General features: G+C 40.4%; 1 protein-coding gene across 2 annotated transcripts in view; it reads right to left on the reverse strand.

Moving 5' to 3' along the window:
* DTX2 (deltex E3 ubiquitin ligase 2) overlaps positions 1–1,589 on the reverse strand; it is a 60,003-nt gene extending 58,414 nt beyond the window's left edge. For both annotated transcript variants that reach the window (XM_075852981.1, XM_075852980.1), the window contains exon 1: positions 1,481–1,589. The gene's annotated coding sequence lies outside the window, so the exon portion shown is untranslated. The remainder of the gene's footprint in view (positions 1–1,480) is intronic.
* Positions 1,590–6,577: the final 4,988 nt, after the last annotated feature.

A 6,577-nucleotide genomic window follows, 5' to 3' on the forward strand; every position in this document is an offset into this window, starting at 1 on the left:
TATACTTGGGCACTAAATTTGCCTTATGAGTAACGTATTACTGCAGTGAACAATATTCCCCTCACCAACCCTGTATTATGATTCCTTACCTTTCATCCATCCCAGGTATTCTTCAACCAACTTTATTAAAACCTATACACAGGGTACTTGTTTACTGAAGTCCAGTCTGGAATTAGCAGATATAAAGTCCCAATGGTGCCCCCTTGTGATCTCTACTACAACACAGTGTTATTAAAGGGGTTGTCACATCAGCACAACCCCTCCTCAAAGCATAGCGCCTCCCGGGATCAGCTGATATCCCGCGTGTGCAACAATGTCTATTCAAATGAACGGGCGACCATGCAACGAAGCGGCAGAAGCTCTTCCTTCTAAAGAATAGAGAGAGAGGGGGGGTCTCAAGGAGTAGGGCCTGTGGAAAAAGGTTTCTCTATTTGAATGGCACCAATATTTATGCAATAATTGAAGAGCCAGAATAGTTAATGGTAATGGAACTTTACAACAATTAGTATAATACGACAGCTGCAGCGGCGTAATTAGATGTCATACGACCCCATAACAAAATGGGACGGGCCCTCACCACCTAGTGAGAGGAAACGGAATAGCGCCATGTATCCGAGAACCTACATAGTAGCGCTAGATAGCAGGAAGACACCAACCTGTTATTCTCCACAAAAAAAGTAATATGTCTGATGGCCCCCTCTATCTCTGGGCCCGGCTAAAGGTACACCAAAGAACGCCTGTCAAAACAGCGCTGCGTTCGGAGACCCTGTCAATCAATGTCAGAAAGCGACTGTGATGAGGGAAAACTGAAAATTTACAATGTAAAGCATCTTGAAGGACTTTAGTTGGACACAGAGAGAAATGTATCAAAACTGGTGCAAAGGAAGAAAGAAGTTGTCTATGGCAACCAATAAGATTCCTCCTCTTATTTTTCAGAAGGCCTTTGGGAAATAAAAGCAGCGATCTGATTGGTTGCTATGGACAACTATTGTACTTTTCTTTTGCACCAGTTTTGCTACATCCGATTAACGGATTGTCGTGGGGGGCGCTCGTCTTGTGACAACTCGTGCAGGCAGAAGTCATCGCCCCGCTCCACCATGAATAACAAGGAGTATCTACATCCATGTACACAGGCATGTCACCACCTGTCAGTCCATGTCCCGGACTAGGAGTGGCGGGGAGAGTCACCCGGTGACTAACAAATCACACACTTGGTTTCCACCCTGGATCTCTAACGAACTAGCATCTACACAAGCAGACTGGCCCGTATAGTGTATGTTCCCGCAGCACAATTCAAGTGCATGGACCCCCAGTGCCCTCACAACATTACTACTTCCCAGAAGACTTGCTGCACGAACACTACGCGTACACTGGGTAACAGTGCCCCGGTGACAGGCCGGACACTACGGGACACTTGTACAAAGGATGAGGGGACGACGAAGCTCCTCGTGGGGACAGTGACAGGGAGGAGTGCACTCACATCAGCCGGATCCCACGTCGCAGGGAACTGTCTACTCGCTCCTTCACTCGGTGCTCAACCGTGTCTAGAATGGAACTGCACCTGGTAGGGATGACGTAGGAGTCACGTGTTTTAGAGAGGTCACGTGACTCCTCTGCCATTTCCTTCCTATTCTGTGCATTACTGTGTGCGGCCTGCAGGGAGTGCTACAACAGTAGACGGCGCTCTCCAGTCTGGTGCTGGAGTGTGGGCTGTAATGCATTGTGCTGCTTACACCTTTCATATTTTTGGTGGTTTTGTAATACATTTATTGAGAAATGAAAATAAATTGACTCTACTAAAGTTGCAGCCATATGCCAGACTCACCAGAAAGTAATTCTAGCCTTATTTATTATTTTGTATTTTTTTTATTCTACACTTGTTTGTATACTTTGGACTGATGCTCATGTCTGTAGTTAACCCCTTAATGACCGGGCATGTTTGTACCTTAATGACCAAGCCAGATTTGTCAAATCTGGTATGTCTGACTTTATCAGAGAATAACTCTGTGAAAGTTTTGAATATCCAAGTAATTCTGACATTGTTTTTTCGTCACATGTTGTACTTTATTTTAGTGGTAAAAGTAGACTGATACGATTTGCGGAAATTAATTAAAAAATAGAAAAATGGAAGAAATTTTGTACAAATTACCATTTTTCCCTATTTTTAACTGCAATATGTCACATATGTACACACATACTGTACAATTTTTTAAATTAAATATATATTTCTATCTCTTTATTTTGGCAGCACTTTTGAAAAAATAAAATACATTTTCAGCAATTTAGAAGACTTACAAATTGAATAAGAATTTTATAAATTTTGAAGTACATTTTGTTTTCCTGCACCAAGCCAGGTTTTCAGAGGCTCATAGGTCTCAGAATGGTGGAAACCCCCACAAATGACCCCATTTAGAAAACTAGACCCCTTAAGGTATTTACCTAAGGGTATAGTAAGTATTTTGACCCCACAGTTTTTTGCTAAATTTAATACATAGCAGGTGAAAAAAAAAATAATTTCACTTTTTTTCATAAAAGTATCAGTTTGAAGACCAATTTCTTTGTAAAGCGAACATGAAAATGAAGAAACACACCCCAAAATCTATCACCCTCTTTCTCCTGTTTTCAAAAATACCCACATTGTGGCCCTAATGCGCTGCCTGGACACACGGCAGGACCCAAAAGAAAGGGAGCACCCGTAGGCTTTCAGGACTCATATTTTGCTTGAAAATGTTTTAGGCCCCACTGTACTTTTGGAGAAACTTTGAGCTGCCAGAACGATAGAAACTCCCCATAAACGACCCCATTTAGAAAACTAGACCCCTTAAGGTATTTATCTAGGGGTATAGTTAGCATTTTGACCACACAGGTTTTTCGCTAAATATATTGGAATTAGTCTGTAAAAATTAAAATGTACTTTTTTTCTGAAACAACATAGAAATTTTTATTATTTACAAGGAATAACGAAGAAAATGCACCCCAACATTTGTAAAGCAATGTCTCCCGATTACGACAATACCCCATATGTGGTAATAAACTGCTGTTTGGACCCACAGCAGGGCTCAGAAGGGAAGGAGCGCCATTTGGATTGATGATTTTGCTGGAATGGTTTTCGGTGCCATGTCGCATTTGCAATGCACTGGAGGGACCAAAACAGTGGAAACCCACCAAAAGTGACCCCATTTTGGAAAAACCTTCAAGGAATTTTTCTAGGGGTATAGTGAGCATTTACACCCCACGGGTCTTTTGCAGAGTTTACTGGAATTAGGGCGCAAAAATTAATATCAACATTTTTTTCCAATAAAATGTTGCATTTTCTCATTTTCACAAGCGATAAAGGAGGAAAAAAAACACCATTTTTTATAAAGCAATTTCTCCCGAGTACGGAAATACCCCACATGTGGGCATACGTTTTTTCATTAGAAATGAATTAACCCTTTCAGGACTGATCCATTTTTTGCCTTCTTATTTTAGATTTTCACTCCCCGCTTTCCAAGAGCCATAACTTCTTTATTTTTCCATCAATAGAGCTGCGTGAGGGCTTATTTGTTGCGGGACAATCTGTCGTTTTCATTGGTACCATTTTGGGGTACATGCGATTTTTTTGATCACTTTTTATTAAATTTTTTTGCAATCCTGAGCAAAAAACAGGAATTCTGACACCGTTTTTTTAGGTTTTCTTTTTGCGGCGCTCACCATACGCTATAAATGACATTTTTACTTTATTCTGCGGGTCGGTACGATTACGCCGATACCATATGTATATAGGTTTGGTCCTTTTTTTTAGCGTTTGCACAATAAAATGACTTATTTATAAAAAAAAAAAATTCTGTGTCGCCATATTCTGAGAGCCGTAATTTTTTAATTTTTTAGTCAAAAAAGCTGTGTAAGGGCTTGTTTTTTGCGGGACGGATAGAAGTTTTTATTGGTACTATTTTCGGGTACATGCGACTTTTTGATCACTTTTTATTCTTTATTTAGCGAGCGGTGGTGACCAAAAAAATTGCGATTCTGTCGTAGTTTTTTATTGATTTTTTTTGGGGTGTTCATCGTGCGGGAAAAATAACATTATAGTTTTATAGTTGGGTTCGTTACGAACGCGGTGATACCAAATATGTGTACTTTTTTAACGTGTTCATTTTTTTTCTATAATAAAAGTCTTATTATAGGAAAAAAAGCATTTTGTGTTTATAGAACTTATAACTTTTATTTTTACACTTTTTTTAAAACATTTTTATTACTTTTTTTTACCTTTTTAACTTGTCCCACTAGGGGACACTTAGACTTGCAGCTTTGATCGCTGCTAGAGTACATTACACTACACACGTAGTGTGATGTACACTGTCATTGTGACGTGACTGTCACACTGACAGGAAGCAGAGGAGGAACGGCCGGAGGCTGTTCCTCCGAGGCTTCCGTACATGGCAACCCGGAGGTCATTATCTGACCTCCGATTGCCGTGACAAGCATCGGTAGCCCCCACGATCACTTCGTGGGGGCTGCTGATGTGCTTCAAACCACTTAAATGCGGCGATGGCAATCCGTCGCCGCACTTAAGGGGTTAACTGCCGAAAGCAGCAGCGATGGTCCGCTGTCCGGCGAGACTGATGTCTCAGCTGTCTAGGACAGCTGTCAGCGCGGGTCTGTCACTCTGTGTTTACACAGAGTGACAGTTTGAAATGCGGACGAAAATGAACGTCATGGTGCGGGAACTAGCAGCCGACCATGACGTTCATTTTCGTCCTTGGTCGTTAAGGGGTTAAGGACATTTGTGAGACTTTTCTATTCATGTGCCTGGGGGTTTGCGGAAATCCACGCACCTGCAACCCCATTCACATGTATGAAACGGCTTTTCAATAGCAGTACTTTCTGCAACAAATCTGGCACGTGTGAACACTGCCTTACAGTGCATAATTAGAGGTGCATGAGCACCATACTATATAAAACCTTTGGGCACATTTGGATTCTGAGATTGTTTTCTTGTGACACATTTGTCTTTATGTTATTGGCAAAATTTGCTCGATACATTTAGGCAGACCTCCCAACCGTCCCAAATCCGGCGGGACAGTCCCGGTTTTTGACTGCTTTCCCGCCGTCCCGGCGGTCTGAGCAATGTCCCGCCCTGCCCCCGACTCTCCCTGTTGCCAGCCACGCCCCCCCTGCAACGACGCTGCCTGCACAGCCAGTCTGCTTGGAGCAGGGAGCAGAGTGCAGCAGACACACTGAAGCGGAACGCTGGAGAGGAGAAGAACGAAGCCACAGGACAGGGGTGACTGGTGAGTACACAGATTAAACTATTTACTGCCTGGGAACACTAGCATTTATAAAATAAATTACATTATTTTATGGTTTTAGAAAATCTTGTTTCTCCAGGCACACTCTTTTTGCAGCTCCCGCCCCCCCCCCCCCCCCGTGCCCCTCCCCCCTCTCTGGACTGCTGTAACTTCCGGCAGGAGGGAGAATAGTGGTAATAAAAAATACCCACACTTCTCCGTTAAACATCTATCTATCTATCTATCTATCTATCTATCTATCTATCTATCTATCTATCTATCTCATATCTATCTATCTATCTATCTATCTCATATCTATCTATCTATCTATCTATCTATCTATCTATCTATCTATCTATCTATCTATCTATCTATCTATCTCATATCTATCTATCTATCTATCTATCTATCTATCTATCTATCTATCTCATATCTATCTATCTATCTATCTATCTCATATCTATCTCATATCTATCTATCTATCTATCTCATATCTATCTCATATCTATCTCATATCTATCTCATATCTATCTCATATCTATCTATCTATCTATCTATCTATCTATCTATCTATCTATCTATCTATCTATCTATCTATCTATCTATCTATCTCATATCTATCTATCTATCTATCTATCTATCTATCTCATATCTATCTATCTATCTATCTCATATCTATCTCATATCTATCTCATATCTATCTCATATCTATCTCATATCTATCTCATATCTATCTATCTATCTATCTATCTATCTATCTATCTATCTATCTATCTATCTATCTATCTATCTATCTATCTATCTATCTATCTATCTATCTCATATCTATCTATCTATCTATCTATCTATCTATCTATCTATCTATCTATCTATCTATCTATCTATCTATCTATCTATCTATCTATCTATCTCATATCTATCTATCTCATATCTATCTATCTCATATCTATCTCATATCTATCTATCTATCTATCTATCTATCTATCTATCTATCTATCTATCTATCTATCTATCTATCTATCTATCTATCTATCTATCTATCTATCTATCTATCTATCTATCTATCTATCTATCTATCTATAAAAATAGAATCCTGTAGCACAGGCTTAAATGAAAGGGGGTGCAAGCCTCAGGGAACTGATCACTGTCCCTATAGACAAAAAGCAGTAAATAGAACAGAAACGAAGCAGCTGAGCGCTCACACGAGTGCTTCAGCGTCTTCGTTTTAGCGATTGGTGGGGGTCTCAGTGCTCGGACCCCCACCAATGCAAACTTCTGACACGTCACTATGACACGTCAGAAGTTTG

Source organism: Rhinoderma darwinii, chromosome 2, assembly GCF_050947455.1.
Source record: "Rhinoderma darwinii isolate aRhiDar2 chromosome 2, aRhiDar2.hap1, whole genome shotgun sequence".
NCBI classification, from domain to species: Eukaryota; Metazoa; Chordata; class Amphibia; order Anura; family Rhinodermatidae; genus Rhinoderma; species Rhinoderma darwinii.